The sequence below is a fragment of the Carcharhinus amblyrhynchos genome, chromosome 21, assembly GCF_965287045.1.
Source record: "Carcharhinus amblyrhynchos chromosome 21, sCarAmb.v2.hapA, whole genome shotgun sequence".
NCBI classification, from domain to species: domain Eukaryota; kingdom Metazoa; phylum Chordata; class Chondrichthyes; order Carcharhiniformes; family Carcharhinidae; genus Carcharhinus; species Carcharhinus amblyrhynchos.
Window position 1 is genome coordinate 46,126,559 of NC_137344.1, and position 23,617 is coordinate 46,150,175.

Sequence of the window (23,617 nt, forward strand, 5' to 3'; positions counted from 1 at the left end):
CCCCCTTCCTCCCATTTCCCTTGATCCCTTTTAGCCCCCAGAGCTATAAGTAATTTTTTCTTGAAATCAGATATTGTTTTGGCCTCAATTACATTCTGTGGCCTTCCAAGGGCAACTAGGGATGGGCTAAATGTTCACTGGCCAATGACGCCCATATCCCATGAATGAATAAAAGACTCATACTGCAGGCCCAAGGTTAACCAATGTTTCCAATAGGTACAGAATCCTGAACGGGTGTTCATGTGAGCACATTAGGTAAGCACCCTGCAGTGATCCACACCCAGGTATGTCTTTGAGAATATGCTTGATCAGCCCAGCTTTTTGAGCATTTCATTCTGAAGCTTAGAAATTGTGCAGAAATATCGTCCGAAAGCTTAATACGTGGCTCTCCAGACCTTCGGCCCAGTACTATAAGGAAGGCATTAGGTTGGTAATTTAAATTGAGTTTTCACCTCTACCACAATAGCTGACAAGGCAGCCTTAAGGATTCATAGCAGAATATTTCACAATGCTATTTTCAGACTTACATCTCCTCTGCAAAATTTCTCATTAAATACAAGCCTAGTGCAAGCTATTAACTGTGTAACTGTCCTTCAGCAATATTATGATCCAGTATAGTCACATTTTATAGCTGCTTAAAGAGTGTAAGAGTATAATATTTACACAGAGCAAGCCCATGAAGATGAATAGATAAGCTGACTGATGCTTGAAGCAGTGAAAATGAGGGCAGAGACGCTTTATGATGAGTTAAAGGTACATTTATCTAACACTGATGGTCCCGGGTCCCCACATCATTCAACAGAGACATGTTAAAATACAGTGCTCTCAGAGGCAGCAAGTGACAGTAAAGTGGAAGAGACAGTATGAGGGGGAAGAGAGGCGGAGTGGGGGGGGGGGGGGGGAGAGAGGCAGAGTGGGGGGGGGAGAGAGGCAGAGTGGGGGAGGGGAGAGAGGCGGAGTGGGGGGGGAGAGAAGCGGAGTTGGGGGGGAGAGAGACGGAGTAGGGGGAGGGAGAGAGACGGAGTGGGGCGAGACAGAGAGACGGAGTGGGGGGAGACAGTCAGGAGAGAGACAGAGTCAAGTGTGGAGAGGGAGTGGAGGAAAGAGGGAATGAGGTGAGAATGAGGTGAGAGGGTAACAGAACAAGGGGGAGAAATGACTGAGGGAAGAGGAGGAGGCTAGTGAAGAAGAGAGAGCAAGTGAGGAGTGAATAGTGAGGGAGAGGAATATTGGGTTGAATGCAGTGGTGGTGGTGAGTGGGGTAACATGGCATTTTTGTCAACCTGGCTGCTGCTCCAGCTTTGCTGTAAACCTCCTAGCTGGTTGTAGACAACACAAAGACAGCAAATCGTGGGCAGTATTGGGTGTAGAATGAGGATTGCTGAAATCTGCTACTGAAATAACTGTCATTAAATTGTGTGCAGCATCAGCAAGGTTTGATTAATGGCTTTTTATTAATTCTTTATTGCCAAGAAAAAGTAAAAACTGTCAAGAACAACAGATGTCACATTGAAATGATTGCAGGGAAAGCCACCCTAATAGACATCATATCCGGGCCCATTATTAGCCCAAGAAAAATAAGCACATTACAGGGAGCTGGATTATTAAAAGAAATCACAGAATATTGCAGTCATTTATCTGGACACGGACAAAAGAAAGTTAATTTAAAACCATCTTCTGTTGAAGGTGACTCACATCTCACTCGGTGCTGTTGGAACTCAATTTACTGGAGCAGTTAGTCAGACTCTGCTCATGAAGATTTGGAGAGATCTTCCAGGCCGCCCTGCAGATGCAGATGGTAAATACAAAAAGGCCTGTTAGAAAGAGGCAGACCAGGAGACCCCACACAGTTTGATCGTTTTATCTGGCCTTGGTCGGGATAGTGGATAAGGGAACTGCCAATGAACACGGAAAGACAAATTCCTGATTGCAGTCTAGTGCCTCCTGCTGGTCAGTATGTGCGAACAGATAGCAGCATCAATGGTGATGCCCTTACAGTTCAATAGTCAAGCTTTAAAAATGCACCCTTTCTTTCAGGGAGTCAACAGGTATCACTTGTGACTGAGTCAGGTTGTGGATTCAAACCCCACTCCAGAGACTCAAGAACATAATGCAGGCTGACACCCCAGTGTTGCATTGAGGGGGTGCTGCACTGCCAGAGGTGTTGTTTATTGAGTGAGATGCCATTTTCTCTGTCATGTGGATCACATGCAGCAATTCAAAGAAGCGCAGGTGTGGATCTCTCTGGTGACCTGGACATTATTTATCCCTCAGCCAAAACCTAAAACAGGTGATTTTGTCACATGCACACATTGTCTTGTGTGGGAGCTTGCTGTGCACATCAAGTTTCTTACACTAAACAATGGCCACATTTCAAAGATCCTTGATTAACTGTTAGATGAAATGAAGCATTCTGAGATTGCGAAAGGTGCTATATAAATATAGGGTTTGGCTGGATGGCTGGTTGATGATGCAGCGTGATGCCAGCAGTGCGGGTTCAGTTCCTGTACCAGCTGATGTTATTCATGGTAAGCCCTGCCTTCTCAACCTTCTTCCTCACGTGGGGCATGGTGACCCTCAGGTTAAATCGCCCTCCCTAGTCAACTCTCCCCGTCAAACAAGAAAATCAACTTATTGTCATCTGGGATTATGGCGACTTTACACATAAATGTAATCTTTCTTTAAGATACACAACTGAAAAATAGGTTCTTCGATCACAAGGCATAAGCATAATCATCTGGGATGGGAGCAAAATTGACCCTAGTGGATTGGAAGAACAATATGTAAAACACATTCTTGTCTTGTTTCAGGCCAGGATAAGGGAATTAATTGCGTGCATATACATATGCGCATTTCTATTGCCAAATCTTGCTGCCGCTCATGCTGGCAGGTTTTCATGGTCCCACTGATGGTACATCACCATCACCCCTCCCCCAGCCATTGGATTACCCGGTGGCAAGGGGTGCTTTCAATGCAAAACCTCGTTGACAATGGCAGGACCATAAGATTTGGCTGCCAGCGAGCGGCATGCTGCCACTCACCATTGACAAACACACCAAGGAGAGGGAAAAAAATCCCGCCCAGTGTGTCTGTGTGTGTCTTTATGTGTGAATGTTTGTGTGAATCTGTGTGTGTGTGTCTGTGGCAGAGTGGTGGGGCGGAGGTGTGCATCTGATAGTTGACTAAAGGAGATATTTTTGTGATTTAGTTATATCAAGACTGCTTGAGGTTTTTATTTGGTTTTGTAAACTAATCTCACGTAATATCTCGCATTCTTTTACACATAAATTGAGGATCAATGAAGCAAAATATTTCAGTTTTTTTTATGTTAGGTATTTAAATATCATTGTGCAAAGGCAGCCACGGGCCTTTCAGCTTCTCGAATCTGTTCCGTCATGAATTAAACCAGTACTGAACTGTACCTCAACACCATTTGCCAACCTTCACTCCCAACCTCTTGACAACCTTACCCCAACAAAATTATATCAAGCTCAGTCTTGGAAATTTCGATTGCAGCCCCTAGTATCCCCAGCCTTTTGACAAAAAGTGAAAAGTGCTTCCCAGATTCACTCCAGAATGTTCTAACTTCTAATTTTATACTCCCTTCCTCTCACTGTTTCAGCCTGAGGGAATAGCTTTTCTGTATCTGCCTGATGAATTATTTAGATGAATCAATTACATCGCTCCTCAATCTTCTGAAGTCAGGGAATGCTATCAAATTGGTGGAACTTATTAAAGGATAAGCCCAGTTCAACTGCCCTGTACCTTCACCAAGGCCGATGAATCTTTCCTTGGGTAGGGCACCCAAACTTAAATATTAGCTGGTGTCTCACCAGTGAAATGAGCATAACTGAAGCATTACTTGCTCGATTTTGAATTCCAACTCCTGTGTGACAAAAATCTAACACTCCATTAGTCTTTTTGATAACTTTCTGTACCTGAGCTTCAGCTTTTAGTGATTTATGTTCATGGACGCTCAAGTTCCCTTTGCTTCCCCACAGCTCTTAGTTCCTCACAATTAAGAGACACCCTGACTTGATTTTCTCACATCCAAAGCGAAAGAATTCACACTTCCACACATTGAACTCCAGCTGACATAAACGCGTCCGCTCACTTACTCTGTCCATGTTCCTTTGTCAGCTACTCCTCCCATCTGCACAACTTACTGGGCCTCCTCATTTTGTGCCGTCTGCAAGTGTGGATAGATAGAGAACTCTTGGCCCTGTCATCTGGGTTATTAATAACAGTGGTGAGATGCTGAAGGTCTGGAGCAGATCCCTGGGGAACATCACTAGCCAATTCCCACCAATTGGAGAGGAATCACTTATCCCTGCCATTTTCCTGTTAACTAATTTCCAATCCATATCACAAGGTTAACTCCAATTCAAGTTCATTTTAGTGAAGAATTATTTGTACAGTTTGTAAGAACAATATTTCTTGATACACTGGTTGGATCTTGCAGTATCCCTGCTGCAGGTTTCCTGGCAGCAAAGGTGCATTGAACAGGAAACCCCATTGACATTGCTGGGATCATCAGGTTTCACCGCCAGCCAGTGGAGGGAATCACTGTTTCACAGCAGATTGTGTGGAAAATGCTGCCTATTTTGTTAGTGACCTGGAACAATTCAACTACAGGAACTGATGGGGCTTCTAGTTAATTTTGTTAAAAAAAAGATAAAGTTTGGAACTGAAATCTAGTCTCAGTAATGGTGTGCATTTAACCATCACTGATTGTTGAGAAAAAACACCCATTTGATTCACTAATGTCTTTTGGGGAAGGAAATTTGTGTTCTTACCTGGTCTGGACTACATGTGACTCCAGATCCACAGCAATGTGGTTGACTCTTAACTGCTCCTCTGAAATGACCGAGCAAGCCATTCAGATGAACCAATCTCATAGCACAGATTGTAGCAGTTGAAGAAAATAGCTTACCATGACTTTTGTAAGAACAATGAGGGATGGTCCACAAATGTTGGACTTGCCAGTGACACACACATCCCACAAAATAATTAAATAAAAGTTAGACTTTCATAAAGCCATGATAACATATATATGTCATTGTTTAGTCATTAGTTATGTTGTTTCTAAAGACCAATTCTGTTCAATTTCACCACAACTAATGTAAAACTGACAGATTTGTTGGATGTTCTTTGGTTCCTCTGTTATTCTCCTCCTATATGATACAGGAACATTTACAATGTTTGAATCTTAGTTTTGGAATTGTGCTAACGATTCTTCAATTTCATTAATACCAATCACTCCTGACATCCTGAATGGAGACCATCAACGTCCTGGAGATCTGTTCACCTTAAGTCCCATTATTCTCTCAATTTCTCTGTTTAGATTAAATCCACAAAGTTCCTCCCTTCGACTTTTTTTAGGTTCACTTGTACTGTTGGCATGTTGTCCTATACAGTGAAAAGTGATTTAAAAAACTCAATTAACAAGATTGCCATTCACTTTTTATCCAGCTGCCTTTAATGAGTCCATTTTGCCATTTACCATTCTCTTCCTCATGCGCTTTTAAAAGACTTTGCTGTTAACTTTGATATCCCTTGCAAGTGTTTTTCCCATCTTCTTGTTTTGAATCTCTTTTCATTTTCTTTTCTTCAAACTGCATTCTTGCTTTTTTGTAGCTGTCCCAGTTTTCTAGATTTGCACTGTTCCTTGCATCTACGTAAGCCTTTTAACTTGATGCTGTCTCACCACTCAGATAGACACTGCAAACAAATTGAATCTGTCAAGAGTTTTTTGATGTATCACAGTTTTGCTGAATGGAGATATCAAATACTAAACTAAGAATTGTCCTGCTTGCAGATGTAATTGCGGTTTAAAGTTGCAGTACTTGCCTCCAGTTTCGTAGCCTTGGCATCTGCAATGAGAAAATGCTTGATTTGAACCATCTTGGTGAACAGGCCTTTAAGTGTGAGAGAGCTGATGGTGGCCAAGCAACATAGTGAGATTTAGTTTTCTGCCTGGGCAGGAAGTTGAAAACTTATCCCCCAGTATGTCAGTGAGTTTGGATTACTTAGACCCCCCAGACAATGTTGGTTCTATGCTTCAAATTTATAAACTAACAGGCAGTTAGTTATTCCCCAAGTAGCGTCCCCAGATATCTTCGTATACTTCAAAAGATGAACTTAATTGAACTGCATCACTGAAACGTGTGAACGAAATAGGGAGAGGTGATGCCAAGAGATTTGTAGGCATTTGACACCCTCATTAAATTTTCCTTAAAATTCCAACCCCAGCTAACTAAAGCCTCATATTTCTCACAGCCAAGAGGGTGAGCATTCAGCCTGATCAGCTGTGATCTTATTGAATGGCGGAGCAGGCTGAAGGGGCTGAATGGCCTACGTCTGCTTCTATTTTGTATGTTCACAAGCCTCTGGAAATGATGCTTGAATGATGCCAGAATCCAGGATTCTGAGACAGTGACAGTAAAGGGACGGTGTTATATTTCCAAGTCAAAATGGTGAGTGGCTTGGAGGGGAACTTTCAATTGGTGTCTTTCCATATGTCTTCTCCCCTTGCCTTCTTGTCTTTCTAGGTGGTAAAGGTTGTGGGCTTGGAAGGTGTCATGCAGTGCATCTAGTATTTCGTATACACTGCTGCCACAGTGCAAATCTGATGGGTAGGGTGTTATTCAAGCAGGCTGCTGTGTCTTGGATGATATTGAGCTTTCTGAGTATTGTTGGAGCTGCAGAAGCCAGGAAAATGGAGAGTATTCCATCACACTCTATAGTCTCTGACTTGCTTTTGTAACCACAGTATTTATATAGCTGGGTCAGTTCAGTTTCTTGTCAGTGGCAACCCCCAGCATATAGATAGTGGGGGAATCCCATTGAATTACAAACCTAAGCCTGAATTTTGTCCAGGTCTTCCTGCATATGGACAACCTTCAGTATTGAAGGACTTGCAAATTGTGAACAGCCCCATTTTTAACTTATGAAGCAGTTGAAGTTGATTAAGCCTTGGACAGTACCCCGAGGAAAACCTGCAGCAATAACCGGGATGAAGATGATTGATCTCCAACAACCATTGCCACCTTCCTCTCTTCCAAGTTTCGACTCCAATCAATTGATTGCTCACTGACTCCAGTTTGACTAGCGCTCCTTGATGCCACACTCAGTCCAATGTTGCCTTGATGTCAAAGGCACTGTCTTCTTACCTGTTGAAATCAACTCTTTTGTCCATGTTTGGGCCAAGCTGTAATGCGATCAGGAGCTGAGTGTGCCTGGCAGAACCCAAACTGATTCTTGCTGAGTAAGTGCTGCTTGATTGCACTTTGCTGATAATTGAGAAGTGACTGATAGGGTGGTAACTAGTTGGTTTGGATTTGTCCTACCTTTTATAGACAGCACACATATAAAATACTGCAAACATCAGCAGGACTGGAAAATCTGTCACTTTGTACTTAAGTCACACAAGTGGAATGGATCATGAACTTCCAAGACAGTATGGTCACAAAACACACTAATAACTGATGGCGGCAGTATTGAGTGTGCCACGACTGACTTAGTGAATGAAGAAGAAATGCAAATTAGACCAACTGACAGCTTTATATGATGACCTGACATAGGCACAATGGGCTAAATGGCCTGCTTCTGTGCTGTAACATTACTGGAGTTTGGAGCCAGTGCAGGGTGGTGTTTAGTGGTGTATAGTTTGGGCAACCAGGTTTTCTTCAACCTTGCCTTCTCCTGTCAGGGACAGATTTCCAAGCTTTCTTCCTCCCATTACTTCCCAGGAATTTCGCCACCCACTGCACCAAGTTCCATTGGACTTTTCCTTGCAGTGTCAGCATTACTCATAGTTGGAGAGAAGGAATTAGAATGTTTGCCACCTGGAGTGAGTATGGAACAGTGCTCATCTTTCCCTTTTTTCCTTCTGTTTGTGTGTTCGCCAAGGGTGAAAATGAAGGAGAGGCAAGGTAAGGTCAAACTGAAAAATGAGGCATACTTTCAAAAATTTCCACCTTGCACTCTTCAGGATAGTTTACAAGAAATTTTCCAACTGTAACAACAATATATAGTGTATGAGAAGAGAAGGCCAAGTTATTGTCAAAGGGACTGTGATTGGTGGAGGTGTTAGTGCGGAGAATGCAGCATGGAACAGTGAACTGCCAAGCATAGTTCCAATTCAAACAGGACATGTTGACTCTGGTCATGGTGTCGCCCTGGGGAACTGTTCCCTAAACTTCTGTTTAGTTGAAAAAGGCACAATGTGTGGAGATGTTCTTCCTATCTATAGTGGTCAGGGCCCTGTATGTGAATAAATGTGGCTTCTTGCCTGTGTAAGTGATCCACACTGTGAGCCTGACTGACAATATAATCTCTTCTCATGCAGTATAAGTTGTTGTTCCAGCCGTTACGACTGAAAAAATTTTTGTGAGCTGTCCTGATAATGCAACACAAAAAACTTTGACAGCAGGTTTCTTTTTTTCAAGCAATACTCAAGTATTGCTTGAAAAAAAAGAAATACTAAACAACTATAAGGACAAGCTTACAGAGAATGATGAATGTTTGCCTGCCTACACTCCTATTCAAGTTTCAGAGCACAGAGGTTATACCAGCTGCCCAAGTGGTGAATTAAGATATAAAGCCCTCTAAGACCAATATTTCATTATAATATAAACCAATCCAGGTACAACTACTTCAAACTTGTGTTCAAAACAAAAGCTGTCTTCCAACAATCCTGGTCAAGTGGGGCTAAAAACACAAAAGGAACTGCCAGTGAGTACTGTGGACTGAGAGAGAATAGATCCAGACTCTGATTTGCATTAGAAATCAAACAGTATTAGCAGCTACTTGACAGCAATTGTACATCAGGCGTGTCCACTTCTTCCTGTCTGATTATCACAGTCCTGTTCTGATGTTTGCTTTTGAGCCTTGACAGGAATTCAAATTGAATCATGAAAGTTGTCCATCGCAGCACTGATAGCAATATGTCCATGATACTCAACATGCCCACATCGCAGTGCCACTTGAGGAAATGGATCTGTGTGTGGGAGTGAGAGACACAGAGCAGGAGAGAGATTAAGAGAGAGAGAATTTGAGAAAGGAAACAATGATCTAGCACGAAAGAGAAAATGCATTGGGGTGGTCGGGGTTGGGGGGGTGTGGTGGTGAGAGTGGAGATAGAAAAGAATGGAATTATTAAAAATATATAATGAAAGTGGTAGATCTCAGGTCAAAAAGTGTTAATTGAGAATCTACACAAACCTTAGGCATTTGCTGGGGTGGGTGTATGGAGAGAGTGACAGACTGAAAATCCAAGCAGTCATTTAGCCAGGGAACAATCGGGAAGAGTTACACTTTGTGCAGGAATCAGCAGCTGCCATTGGAAAGGTATGGGGCCTGACGGATCTGTGATGTGTATACTGAGTGTCACGCTGTCAGCCCCCATATATCATCACTTCATCCTGAGGAAAAGAGGCAACTCATTAAAATCATTGTACATCTCAATCTCAGCACAGGTACATGGACGCAGCGGTCCAGAAACACAATAGACTGTGTCAGCTGCAGAGTAATGACTGAAAGATAGAAAGGGACAGATTTATCTGTCCCCTTGTGAAATAGGGTTTCATTTTGTCAAATAGTCATTCAAAATTACTGCCCTTTGGCATGCTTGCCCATGATTCCCCACCTTAGCTATAAAAGGAAGGCTTGCATTTATTAGATTGCATCCTTCACAAAGCCAGGCCATTCCACAGTGCTTTACAACCAATGAAGCACTTTTTGTGTTCAATATTGTAAATTTAGGCAGCGTGGCAAACAATTTGTGCATAGCAAGCTCCCACAAACAGCTGTATGATAATGACCAAACAATGGATAGAACTCTATGGGTCCGCTGTGGCGGGACAGGACTGGAAAATATGATGATCTGTTCAGTGGTCTATTGACTTTGATGGGATTGGAAAATAACGTCAATAGGAGGGGCCATAAAATCCTGCCCATCTCTGATGGGTGAGTGATAAATGTTGGCCCTTTCACTGAGGAGAATTCCCTGACTCTTCTCATGAATAATGCCATGGGATCTTTCGTGCCCCCTTCTCCAACACAGGCCCTTGGTGGCAGACTGGGCCTCAGTTTAATGTCACAGTGATACTCTGCAGTGTCAATCTGGATTTTGTGCTCCTGTCTCTGGAGTGGGTCTTGGGTGATCAATCTTCTGTCTATGAGGTGACAGTGGTGTCACTGAACCATGGCTGATACCACATCTGTCAATCCACTGAGCAGTCAAAGTGCCTTGCCTTTCACATGTGAAGTCCAGCTTCACAAATATCTAATACATGTAAGCTTGGACACTGGAAATCTAAAATACAAAGAGAATATGTTGGAAATATTCAGCAGCCTTGGCAGCAAGTGGGGAAAGAGCAACAGAATAAGTGGCTCAGGTCAGATGCTTTTTGACTTGTTGAGTATTTCATAAGAACATAAAAACTAGGAGGAGTAGTAGGCCATCTGGCCTCTTGAGCCTGCTCCGCCATTGAATAAGATCATGGCTGATCTTTTTGTGGACTCAGCTCCTCTTACTTGCCCGCTCACCATAACCCTTAATTCCTTTACTGTTCAAAATTGTATTTATCCTTGCCTTAAAAACAGTCAATGAGGTAGCCTCAACTGCTACACGAAGCAGGAAATTCCACAGATTCACAACCCTTTGTGTGAAGAAGTTCCTCCTCAACTCAGCCCTAAATCTGCTTCCCCTTATTTTGAAGCTATACCCCCTAGTTCTAGTTTCACTCACTAGTGGAAACAACTTCTCTGCTTCTATCTTATGTATTCCCTTCATAATCTTATATGTTTCCATAAGATCTCCCCTCATTCTTCTAAATTCCAATGAGTATAGCCACAGTCTACTCAATCTCTCCTCATAAGCCAACCCTCTCAACTCTAGAATCAACCTAATGAATCTCCTCTGCATCCCCTCCAGTGCCAGTATATCCTTTCTCAAGTAAGGAGACCAAATCTGTACACAGTATTCCAGGTGTGCATCACCAGTATCTTAGACAGCTGCAACATAATCTCGCTGTTTGTAAACTCCATCCCACTAGCAATGAAGGACAAAATTCCATTTGCTTTGTTAATTACTTGCTGCACCTACAAACCAACTCCTTGTGATTCCTGCACAAGGACACCCAGGTCCCTCTGCACAGCAACATGCTGCAATTGTTTACCATTTAAATAATAGTGAGGTAATAATAATTCTTGAGTAAGTGAGAGGGCATGGGATCCAAGGGGCTGTTGCCTTGTGGATCCAGAACTGGCTTGCCCACAGAAGGCAGAGAGTGGTTGTAGATGGGTCTTTTTCTGCATGGAGGTCAGTCACCAGCGGAGTGCCCCAGGGATCTGTTCTGGGATCCTTGCTGTTTACAATTTTCATAAGTGACCTGGATGAGGAAGCAGAGGGATGGGTTGGTAAGTTTGCCGATGACACGAAGGTTGGTGGTGTTGTGGATAGTCTGGAGGGATGTCAGAAGCTGCAGTGTGACATAGACAGGATGCAAGGCTAGGCAGAGAAGTGGCAGATGGACTTCAACCTGGATAAATGTGTAGTGGTCCATTTTGGCAGGTCAAATGGGATGAAGGAGTAAAATACCAAGGGTAAGACTGTTACCAGTGTAGAGGGTCAGAAGGGCCTTGGGGTCCGGGTCCATAGGACTCTTAAATCGGCCTCACAGGTAGAGGATGTGGTTAAGAGGGCGTATGGTGTACTGGCCTTCATCAATTGAGGGATTGAGTTTAGGAGTCAGGAGATAATGCTGCAGCTTGAAAAGACTGTGGTCAGACCTCTCTTGGAGTACTGTGCTCAGTTCTGGTCACCTCATTATAGAAGGGATGTGGAAGCTATTGAAAGAGCGCATAGGAGATTTACAAGGATGTTGCCTGGATTGGGTGGCATGCCTTATGAGGATAGGTTGAGGGAGCTTGGTCTTTTCTCCTTAGAGAGACGAAGGATGAGAGGTGACCTGATAGAGGTTTATAAGATGTTGAGAGGTATAGACCGAGTGGATTCTCAGAGGCTTTTTCCCAGGGCTGGAATGGTTTCTACAAGAGGACACAGGTTTAATGTGCTGGGGAGTAGGTACAGAGGAGATATCAGGGGTAAGTTTTTCACTCAGAGGTTAGTGGGTGAGTGGAATCGGCTGCCATTGGTGGTGGTGGACGCAAATTTGATAGGATCTTTTAAGACACTTCTGGATGAGTACATGGGACTTAATAGGATTGGGGGTTATAGGTAAGCCTAGTAGATAGGGATATCATCGGCGCAACTTGTGGGCCGAAGGGCCTGTTTGTGCTATAGTTTTTCTATGTTCTACAGTCCATTTTGCTGTTATTCCTACCAAAATGGATGACCTCCCGTCTACCAACATTGTGCTCCACTGCAGACTTTCAGTGTCCTTTGCACACTTTGCTCTGCCACCTATCTTAGTGTCATCTACAAATTTTAACGCACTACACTTGATCCCCAGCTCCAAATCATCTGTATAAAACAAAAACAATTGGGTTTCCAACACTGAGGCACACCACTAGTCACTGATTTCCAACCAGAAAAACACCCATTTACCCCAACTCTTTGCTTTCTGTTAGTTAACCAATCCTCTATCAATGCTAATACGTTACCCATAACACCATGCACCTTTATCTTACGTAGCAGTCTTCGGTGTGGCACCTTGTCAAATGCCTTCTGAAATCCAGATACACTATATCTACAGATTGCCCATTGTCCACTGCATGTGTAAAGTTCTCAAAGAATTCCACCAAATTAGTCAAACATGACCTGCCATTCATGAACCCATGCTGCATCTTCCCAACAGGACAATTTATACCCAGATGTCTCGCTATTTCTTCCTTGATAATAGATTCAAGCATTTTCTCTCCTACAGAAGTTAAGCTAACCGGCCTATAGTTACTTGCCTTTTGTCTACCTCCATTTTTAAACAGTGGTGTCACAGTTGCTATTTTCCAATCTGCGGGAACCACCCCAGAGTCCAGCGAATTTTGGTAAATTACCACTAGCGCATTTGCTATTTCTCCCGCTATCTCTTTTAGTACCTTGGGATTCATTCCATCAGGATCAGGAGACTTGCTTACCTTTCACAGAATCCTACAGTGCAGAAAGAGGCCCTTTGGCCCATCGAGTCTGCACAGAACACAATCCCACCCAGGTCCTACCCCCATACCCCTGCATATTATACCCACTAATCCCTCTAACCTAAGTATCCCTGGACGCTAAGGGGCAATTTCTTAGCATGGCCAATCAACTTAACCCACACATCTTTGGACTGTGGGAGGAAACCGGAGCACCCGGAGGAAACCCACGCAGACACGAGGAGAATGTACAGATTCCACACAGACAGTGACCCGAGCCGAGAATCGAACCCAGGACCCTGGAGCTGTGAAGCAGCAGTGCTAACCACTGTGCTACCGTGCCGCTCTTTAGCCCCATTAACTTGCCCAACACTACCTCTTTCACGATAATCATAGTTTCTAGGTTCTCACCTGCCATAGCCTTCCTGTCATCAATTCTTGGCACGTTATTTGTGTCCTCCACTGTGAAGATCGACATAAGCTATTCAATGCCTAAGCCATTTTCTCATTTCTGGTTATTATATCCCCTTTCTCATCCTCTGAAGGACCAATGTTTACTTTAGCCACACTTTTTCGTTTTATATATTTGTAGAAACTTTTGCTATCTGTTTTTATACTCTGAGCTAATTTACTCTCATAATTCATCTCACTTTTCTTATAGCTTTTTCCGTGGCTTTTTGCTGACCTTTAAAGATTTTCCAATCCTCTAGGTTCCCACTAATCTTTGCCACATTTCCCTCATTTTCTGTTTTATACCTAAATATTGAACTCAGCTATATTCCTGGCTGAGTGAACAGAATAAACTTATCCCTTTGGAGTTGTATTGAATGTTCTCCTCACAAGATCCTCACATGATCTCACTTTTCAATAATTTATTAATATTTCAAGTAGGCATAATAAATAGCTTCATTCTGGGTGCTGCCTTATTGGTCATTTAACCACAGAAATGTTATAATGTCAGAAAGAATTTATTTGGACGAAACCTAATTTGTGGCAGTGGGATAGACAGCACCAAGCATTAGCCTTGATGACAACTGGATGAACGAGTAGTTTGGATCTAAATTATGGATTTGCAATGTTTTCATTCTTGAAAGTTGTTTATGTTGAATGGATGGAGGAAAATGCTCACATCTGTAGCCCACTACTCTGCCATAATGTATCAGCATTTTGTCTTTTGAATCCATTTCTACTGTCCTTTTCAAAGGCCTTCCCTAGGGGGTAATCTAGTCTGCAACTCTAATACACTCAGGAAGAGAGTTCCACTTGACTTCCTCTTTTACTCATAACCTCTCTTTTCTAAGCAAGCTATTTTAAGATTCCAACGTAGTGAGCAATTTGCCTCAATCAATTTGGTCATTTCCCCTTAAGAAAGAAAGATTCACATTTAAATAGCACCTTTCAGGATTTCAGGGTGTACGAAAGAGAGGAATTTTCCCGTTGCATCCACCCCAGGACCAGAAATCCCCGCTTAAGTCAATCGACCTTTTGGCTTGTCCAACATATTTACCGTCCCGCCCGTGATGGAACTAGAAGATTTAGGCTGATGTGAAACACTTTGGGCTGGATTCCCCAGCCTCATTCACAGCCAGGATTCTCCCATCCTGCTGCAGTGAATGGAGATTTGGCTGAGTGCCAAACTCTTCATCCTCACTGTCGGCAGCAGCCGCGTGTGAATGGCCGGAGAACTCCAGCCTTTATCTCTGACTAAATAATCTGTTTTAATGATGTTGCCTGAGGAATAATTATTTGTCAGGAGAGTGTTGGCAACTTTGCTACTTTTCTTCAAAATGGTGGCATAGATTTTTTTTTCAATATGCTGACCTGCCAGGGTAGACATAGCTGTAGGTTAATATGTGATCCTGAACAAACAACACAACTTTCCCTCAGCACCACAATGAAGTGTCTGCTGAGATTTTATGCTCAAGTCCTGGAGTGAGACTTGAATACACAACCTTCCGGTTCAAAGGCAAGAGTGGACTGATAACTATGTAGCACTACGACATCAGGCTGATAGCAACAGACATAATCCCTGTGAATTGTAGTTAGTCCAGACTTTACCACTACCTGTTTGACGTCAATATATTTCGATTCATTTTAAATATCCGACACGTTTTGCAGCATAAATCATGGTTTATTATAAAATGAGACACCAGCCACAAAACTGATGAGTTTTTCCAATGTTGCCACCTGGCATAATATGTCAAAACAGATTTACATCAATGCACCGTTCTGAGTGGACACTACAGGATACATTAATATTATATGGAACAAGGAATTCATACATTTTGATTGGCACAATCTAAGCTACCCCCTACAAGGATATACTTATGGTAACAGGGCCCATATGGTTAAAAGCACCACAAATGACAGAACATTCCAGAAACTGGCAGCACAAAGGCAGCAACATTTTGCAAATCTCGGTGTGAAATGAGAGCAAAGACATAGGAGATGGAAATCAAACAATAAATTAAAATAATTAATAAATGTTACAGGTAAACCTTTCTACAAATCAGAGATAAGGCTATCATCAATCTTATTAAGTGAGTTTAAAAATTGTACATGTGTATCAAACAAAGACATTCTTTTCCTATTGTTCATTAGAAATATGTGCAAAATCAACAAAGGCTTTGGGTAAATATTGGAACAGTGTCAGGTTTACTGAACTTCTTGGCACATTTGCCGATCAAGACCATTTATGTTTCTTCCATCAACAGATGGTCCAAATGACTACAAGAAAAAGAATGGGAAAGTCCATCAGTCAAAAGGAGTTTCTCATGGCTTGCCCAGATTGGATTAATTTATGCAGACGGATCTTCAGGCGGACTCACACTAATGTCATCAAGCGATTTGGGGATAGTGTGGAAAAGTGATGATCAGCCATGATCTCATTGAATGGCCGAGCGGCTCAGTAGACTGAATGGCCCACTCCTGCTTCTATATTTCCTATGTTCCTGGATGAAATGGGAAGTGGAAGGTTATGGATTTGGAGGAAGTGAGGTACCTTTACATCAGGACTAAAGAATCCAAGGGGACAGATGAGGAGATTGTCATTTTTAAGACTGCTGAGTTACTGCTTTCATTCAATTCCTACAGTGCAGAAAGAGGCCATCTGGCCCATCATGTCGGCACTGACTCTCCGAAAGAGCAACCCACCCAGATCCAGCCCTCCATGCAATTGCCATACCATTGCTAATCCATCTAACGTTTACGTTTTTGGACACAAGGGGGCAAAATCCTTCTAACATGCACATCTTTGGACTGTGGGAGGAAACCGGAGCGCCTGGTGGAAATCCATGCAGACATGAGCAGAAAACTCCACACAGACAGTCACCCAGTCTGTGTTCCTGAGGCAGCAATGCTAACCACTGTGCCACTGTGCCTCCTTGCTACAATGTTGAATGTAAGTGTTGGGTGAAATGTTCGAGGTGAGGAGACACATGAGAATAGTGGTGTACGTCTGCTCTGTTTTGCAAGTATTGGCAATAGCTGTAGTCCAATCCCATTTTTCTGCATTCCATTCCATATTTATCTTCTTTAGTTCCCATTGAATGTCAGCTTCAATTGCTACTGGTTATAAACAGTCCATATCCTAATAAATCTTGCGGTTAAAAAATTCTATGCAACCTCCTCTTTTATTCTTCCAGTCCTTCTGAGATTCTGCCACCCAGTTACAGTTCATTGACATTGGAAATCTTTAACTTTTCTTAATTTTGAACTCTTTTATTCTCTCACCTATCCAGTCCTGCTTCCTCCTGCACTAAAGAATTCACACACCAACCATTAAATACATTGTTTTGCTTCACTTTCAGCTGATGACCAAGCAGCAACTCTCTTTCTCTCTCTCTTGCACCTTTCCTAATTTTGAACACTTTCATTTGTCTCCCATTAATGCACCATGGGGGTGAGACTTTACAGCCTCGCTTGTCCTGAAACCGTGAAATCCCGCCCAAGGTCAACAGATCTTTCCAATGGTCTGCCCCTCGCCCACTCCGATTCCTATGGCAGGCGGGATGGTAAAATTCAGGCCCATTACTTTTTCTTGTGGATCTCATCGTAAGTAAATTTCATTGTCTTGATTTCACCCAATTAAACAAAATTCTTCATTTTCATGGATTTTATTGGCATTTTTAAAATTGAGTACCAGAAACTACACAAAATATTCCACCTGTTGCCCCACTGGGATTATATTTGACAACTGGACTTAGACAATAAAAAGGGAAAAGATCAGAGAAGGAGAGGCAAGAGAGTGTGAAAAATCATGGGAAAATAGGCTGCCGAGAAAAATAGGCAGTGAGATAGGCAAAGGGTGAACAGAGGGCATAAAAAGAGCTCAAAAAAAATTACATGGGAATATGACAAAAAGACTGGAAAAGGCGTTAGGGAGAGAGCATGGGAATAGAGCAGGAAGAGAACGTAGGAAGAAGAAATGGGGAGCAGGGAACAATGGGAGAGATAGAGAGAGAGAGGGAGAGTCAAAAGAAGAAATAGGGGAACAGGAAACAGAGAGAGAGCAGGAAGAAGAATTGGAGAGCAAAGAGACATGTATAGAGAGAGAGAGAGGGAATAGAAAGAAGAAATGGAGAGCAAGGAACAAAGGAAGAGGAAAAGAGAGAGAGAGAAAGAGAGAAAGGGAGAGTCGAAAGAAGAAATAGGGGAGCAGGGAACCAAGAGAGACAGAGCAGAAAGAATTGTAGAGCAGGAAACAAAGATAGAAATATAGGGAGAGAGAGGGAGGGAGACAGAAAAGAGAATGTGCCATTGAGAGAAAAAGAGGGAAGATAATGGATATTAAATTCTCCACGTTCGGACACTATGTCAACATGTGACCTGTTTTTCAAATCACTGAAGTCATGGGACTCATTAAGGAGTTATCCGTTGATCCTGCATTTGTCATTAGCATCACCCAAACCAGCGTGATCTCTTATTTTCCCACCTGTCTCATCCTGCCTTCTGTATTATTATACCTCCTGCACTAAAGGATTCACACACGAAATACTAAATATATTGTTTTGCTGCCACTTTGGGTTAATGGCCAATCAGTAACTCTCTCTTTCTCTCTCTCTTTTTGTATATACCCAGCTCTGATGGGTGGCTGAAAGAAGGGGAATCCACATCATGAAAGAAGGGGAACATGGGTTCAATTCCAGTATCGCAGGTGGTCAAACAGTGTGACAGCATAGAGGAAATGGAGGAGTGAGGATCCAGCATAGAGGCAGATCTAGGGGGTCATCAACGAGCACGTGAATACTGACCAGTTGTCTGTGGATCTTGCTGCTAAAGGGCCTGATGTAAATGAGGAAAGGAAGAGTCCCTGGAGTGGGGTGAGATGATAGTGCTGGGGTAAGTATGATGCACTGTTAATGATTGTAAACATGTGTAAGACCAAGTGAGGGTAGTCCCACTGATCTGGGCATAGAAAGAGAAAATGCCGACAGGTTAGGAAGGATGAGAGGGCAGGGGGATATTGCACCATTGTCACAAGTATTCATGACAACAATAAGGATTACTCCAATACTGTGATAGTATAAAAATGAGATCAGAAAAATTGCGATTTGGTTGAAGGAGGTGATGGTATTGATATGAGAGGTAGAAACAAACTGAGTTCTGCTGGAGAGAACTGAAAACTTGGAGATGGTCAGCAGTTTGACAGGACAAAGGATTCTTTAAGGAGTAGTTTTGCAAAAGGAACGGGGAGAATGCTGGAGGAAATTAACCACTTACAATACCGCTTTAGTGGAGGAGGGAGATTAGGTGGTCAGTGGGTTCATGAGTATGGACTAGAGGGAGCAGGGGATGGGTATCAGATATGGCATGAGAAATGATGAGGGATGGCAGTGAACAGGAGGCTTAGGGTGAAGAAGGGTGGAGGTTTGGGTTGGTGGGCAAGGAGGGGAGAAGCAGAATAGATATAGGGCAGTGGGGGAGGGATGTGTGTGGAGGTTTGATCTGGTGACCTAGCGGAAGGGAGGGAAATGATGAAAAAAAAGGCTGGTTGGATGGTCTTAATCTGAGTGTCAAAGAAGTCTATCAGTTCTTTATGTTTATTGTTGGGGGCTGAGGGCAGAGGGGGATCTAAGGGTAGGATGGAGAAAAGAAACCAGGCATGACCTTTACTCTCTAGGATGATTTGAGAGCAGTGGGTGACAACAGAAAAGGTAAAGTAGCAACAACCATCCTCAATAATGTTTCTCTATCTAAATAGGAATGGCGCGCAAGTCCAAATCTTCATATAAATGTGTACTTTTGTTGAACTGTTCTCAACTCAACTACTTGGTAACCAGTTTAATATCAATAGCACATTTTTTTTTCACCATATGACAGACAGAGATACTCTTGATTTAAAAGAATGTGATGTACTCGTTTTATGGTCTACTTTATGGCAGCATTTCAGATACATTTATCCAGGATTTAGCTTAAGAATGCTTCAACTATATTTCAAACTATAACCAACTAATAATTGCCCAACAGAATGAGCTGGAAAGGAGCTACAATTCTGACATTTTCCATTTCATCTCTTCTCACATAATTCCAAGGACTCCAATGGCATCCTAAGCAAAGTCTTGGCAGGATAGATGGGGAGAGGATATTCCCTCTTGTGGGAGCCATGATGTGGGGATTCTGGCGTTGGACTGGGGTGGGCACAGTAAGAGGTCACACATCACCAGGTTAAAGTCCAACAGGTTTATTTGGAATCACGAGCTTTCAGAGCGCTGCTCCTTCCTCAGGGTGAGTGAGGTAACCTTGTGTTGTGAGATTTCTTACTGTGCCCTCTTGTGGGAAAATCTAGGACTATGGGTCATTGTTTAAAATAAAAGGCTGCCCATTCAAGACAGAGATGAGGAGTTTTTTTCTTTCTCTCGGAGGCTCTGGAACTCTTCCTCAAAACATGGTGGAAGTAGAGTCTTTGAATATTTTTAAGTCAGAGAAAAATAGTTCTGATAAACAAGTGGGGGGGGGGAGGTAAAGGTTATCGAAGTTAGGCAAGGGGTTGCAATCAGATCAGTATGACCCAGACATACTCTCTTCCACCTTCTTCTGTCGTGAAAAGGATACAAAAGTCTGAGATCATGTACCAACTGACTCAAGAACAGCTTCTTCCCTGCTGCCATCAGCAGGGACCTAACACATATCGATTTGATTTTTCTCTACACCCTAGCTATGATTGTAACACTACATGCTGCACCCTCTCCTTTCCTTCTCCCTCAGGTACTCTATGAACGGTATGCTTTGTCTGTATAGCATGCAAGAAACAATACTTTTCACTGTATCCCAATACATGTGACAATAATAAATCAAATCTAATCTTATTAAATGGTACAGCAGGCTTGAGAGGTCGAGTGGCTTTCTCCTAATTCGTACGTTCAAACTTGGGGAGGAGAAAGTTGGCTAAAGAAGACTGCCTTTTAGTTTATTCCTTTATTCAAACCTTCCCCCCACCCTGTCCTGCACAACACTTAAACAATAGTTTCTGCATGGTGACATTGCAATGAAAATGGCCTGTGTCCAATCTGGATCTGCTCCAGCCTCAAACAAAATGCTGTCCAAATAATTTTTCATTTCTCTTTTAAGATCATTGCACACCAAACTGTTGCCAAACTTCTTTAGGAGACAATTTGTGATATTTACCAAAAACTGTTCCTGCCTCAAACCATCAGCTTTAAGATCTCCTTCTGCAAAATGCCTTTCTTCCTTGACTTGGAGATTGGGGGGAAGGATGCTCATGATATCTGCCCACCATTTCTCTTGTGTGACACAGCCATGTAAAAGGCATGGTAGACAGGGTTCTTGATATAACTTGTATCTTATAACTTTTCATTCCACTGCCTGTATGGCTACTGGGGTTTCACTTCTGGACAATTAGCAGTGGGTAGCATGGAAAAAAGAAGCCAGACATGACTTTTACTTTCCTGGATGATTTAAGAGCAGTGGGGAATAACAAAATACAAAGTAGCATCAGCCATCTTCAATAATGTTCCACTAGCTAAGTGGGAATAGTGCGAAATCTAAATCGTCACACAAATGTGAACTTTTGTTGAACTATTCCCGATTCAACCACTTGGTAACCAGTTTACTATCAATAGCACATCTTCTTGTTTCCACTCTATGACAGACAGAGATAATCTCGATTTAAAAGGAATGTGATGTACCAATCTTATGGTCTACTTTATGGCGTTGGATCACCAAATATCCCTATTTTGATTGACGATGGTGTGGAGCACTTTTCAGCAGGAATCAGCATAACAATCAGAAACAGGGACTCTGGCTGATTTCTCCCCCTTGTCCCCGAATGGTGTTCCCAAATGCAATTTCCTACAGTTACGCACTGGAAAGACCAAAACTATTATCTGTGGGTCTGGCCACAAACCCTTTCCCAGTGCCACAAAGTCTATACCCTTCCCAGGATACCGTCCTAATTTGAAGTGGACTGTTCATAAACTCAAGTTCAATCTTAGGCTCAGTTTCCAATACCAAATCCTCTCCATCATAAATACCACCCCCTCTCACCTTCCGAATTGTGACTGTCTCAGCCTCAGTCTCAAACTACTGTAAAACACTCATGATTTTGGTACCTTGAAACTGAGCTATTTCAATATTTTCCCGACTGGCCTCCCATTTTCTACCTGCCATCAACTTTACCCCATCCAACTCTCCGCTCTGATTCCCTTCTAGCCCCTAATCTGCTCACCCACAATCTGGGCCTTTCTGCTTCACATTGGTTCCCAGTCCTCTAATGTCTCCAGTTTAAAAATCTCATCCAGTCTGCTGTTTATATTTCTTATTGGCCTCACCCCTCTCAGTCTCTATAATCCCCTCTAATCCTACAATGTTTCCAAATTCCTGTTTCCCTGATTCATCCTTCAATCGCTTCACCCACCATTGTAGCCATTTCAACTGCCTCAGCCTAAAGTTCTGTCCAAAACCTCCTCTACAGTCTCCACATCCCCCTTTCTTATCTAAGACCCGACTTAAAAATGACCTTGTTCCAATCTTTTGGTTAGCCTTCTTAATATCTCCTTCTTTGTCCAATATTTGTCTGATGTGTGAAGGGTCTTGCATTGTCTTTCTATATTTTAAAGGTGCTATATAAATATACATGGTTGGTACTGTGCCAGCTAAAGAAAGAAGGGCCTTGCAGTTATATACCACTTTTCACAACTTCAGCATGTCCTGCAGACTTTTTACTGTCAATGAAGTATTTCTGAAGTGCAGTCATTGTTGTAGTATAGGAAATTCAGCAGCCATTTTGCACACACAGCAAGCTCCCACACACTGCAATGTGATAATGACTAGATAACCTACTTCAATGAAGTTGATCGAAGGATAAATATGGTCAGAACACCGCTGCTCCTCTTTGAAATAGTACCTTGGGTTCTTTTGTATCCACCTGAGACAGCAGACATTGTCTCAATTTAATGTCTCATTTGAGAGACAGCACCTCCAATGATGTAGCACTCCCTCAGTACTCTACTGGGATTGTGAGCCTGAGTTTTGGTGCTCAAGTCATTGGAGTGGGACATAAACCAACAACCTTCTGAGGTGAGAGTTGAGAGTGCCGCCACTGCACCACAGCTGACACTAAGATCAGTTAACTCAGGGCAGACCATAGAATCCAATCTTCTGGTTTACATGGCCCAGTACCATACCATGTGAAGCGTGTAGTCACTGAGCTGTCAAGGGAGTCAGATTTCAGGATTCAGTGAGTCATTAATGCTTTCACTCCTGCCTCCAGCATGATGTTGGCCTCCTCCTTGCTACTTGGCAAAGCTGGCCATCCCAAACACTGTTTATCTGCCTTTGACTCCAAGAGTATTTATAAAAAAAGAATAACAGGTTGTTAAGGACATTGCTGTGATATGTGAAGTATGCCAGATGCAGTTGTACCTTTGACGTGTTTGTGAAATACATTCTAGAATCTGACCACAACATTTAAGGAACACAGGAAAAAAATCTAAACTTTGCAGAAACACCTCCTATCCAGGATATAGACATATATTTAGCAGCTGGATTCAGGCTTTGTTTCATAGTTAATTCATGGAGGTTGTGCTGGGGGAGGGAGGAAGGCAATTAAATGTTGTTTTCAGTTTTGGTTAAATGACGTGATGATATCTTTTACTGCCATGGAATATAGTAACAGAAAGATCCTCCTCTATACAATTTCAAAGCAATAGCTAAAATTACATCCCCATCACTTCCTGAAATCTCCAATATTGCCCCTTTTTTTTTACAGGAATTGATTCCTGCAGTTCATGGTCCATCCGGCCCAAATGGACAATCTTTATGTGTGGTCATTGACAAACAAGCCTTTTGACCACGGGGTGAAATCGCAGCTAAACATGTCCTCACTCAATGCTCATCCCAATGCACTTTCTACTGAAGTGGTGGGTCTGAGTGTCACTGCCTGGCATGTAGGTGGGACAATATTGGCTAATGTTATCTCTCCATATACTGAGGCAGTGTGTAATGGTTTCCTTATTACAACACTGATTGAAATCCACTTAACACAGTAGAGTGCGGCATT